Source organism: Propithecus coquereli, unplaced genomic scaffold (genome assembly GCF_000956105.1).
Source record: "Propithecus coquereli isolate 6110/MARCELLA unplaced genomic scaffold, Pcoq_1.0 Scaffold287, whole genome shotgun sequence".
Lineage (NCBI taxonomy): Eukaryota > Metazoa > Chordata > Mammalia > Primates > Indriidae > Propithecus > Propithecus coquereli.
In genome coordinates, this window is record NW_012148474.1 from 807,143 (window position 1) to 808,226 (window position 1,084).

The following is a 1,084-nucleotide window of genomic DNA, read 5'->3' on the forward strand; positions in this document are numbered from 1 at the left end:
TCCCCACCAGTAATTCTCCGTATTTTGTATTGTTAAACTATTAATAATTAAAAAAAATAGGTGAAAGTGGTGTTTTCTTCGCACCTGTGTTGAAATTCAATGGATTAACAAAAAAATTGTAAGACTGCTTAGTTTTCATTGCATTTCCAGAAACCATTTTTTTCCTTTATTACTGTGGAGTATTGTGTGTCCCCCTGGAACCTTTCTGTTTGACAATTAGAATCTGGTAACTTTTTGACCTCTTCAAAAGTTGAAGCAAATCAAGCATAGAATTTCACTTGCAAGATGTTCAGTCCCAGAGACATTAAAAAATACTCAGCACTACAAATATTCCCATTTAATAATTTTGTCAAACAATTAATTTCTCTTTTACCTTTTCTATGAATCAGATTTTTTTAAGTCTTTATTTTTTAGCATCACACTTGCCTCAGCCACAGAAAATTTGATAAATTTCTTCTTCAGTAACCATAATCACTCATTTTGTTCATCATTTCTCTTTTTGTACCACTCTGAGGTTCCAAATAATCTTCAGTTTTCGAGAACAAGAGTTCATCTGTTCAGGAGAACAAAAAAAGAAAAAAATGCTGATCTGTTGGAAATAAAGTAACTCCAAGATGTCTATCATATGCTCCTATTTCATAAAAGAAGATATGTTTTTATTTAAGAAAGGTGCAGTGAATATTCCCAAATACTTCTTGCTAGCCATACACATGAAAAAATGAGTTCTAGTAGCAAGAGGTAGTCATCTGAAAAATGTAGGTGTTTGCTATTGAAAGTCAGGCTGAGGATACAGATAGAGAACTGACAATTTCTGCTACAATAGATTTTTGAAATCGAATAACTACTGAATTTTCCAAAGATCTGCCAAGTGGGAGTCATTAGGAATGTAGGCTAGAATAGTTTCCCCATCTATAAAACGGAGATTTACCATCTACTTTTGTAGGATCGTGATAAGGATTTAATGAAATGGCATGTCAGAAGTTCCTGGAATTAGGTAGCCAAAAATTTTAGATTTTCACCCCTTTTAAGTCATAACATTAATATTCTTCTTTTCACTTATCAAGTAGCTATTAGAATTTAACCA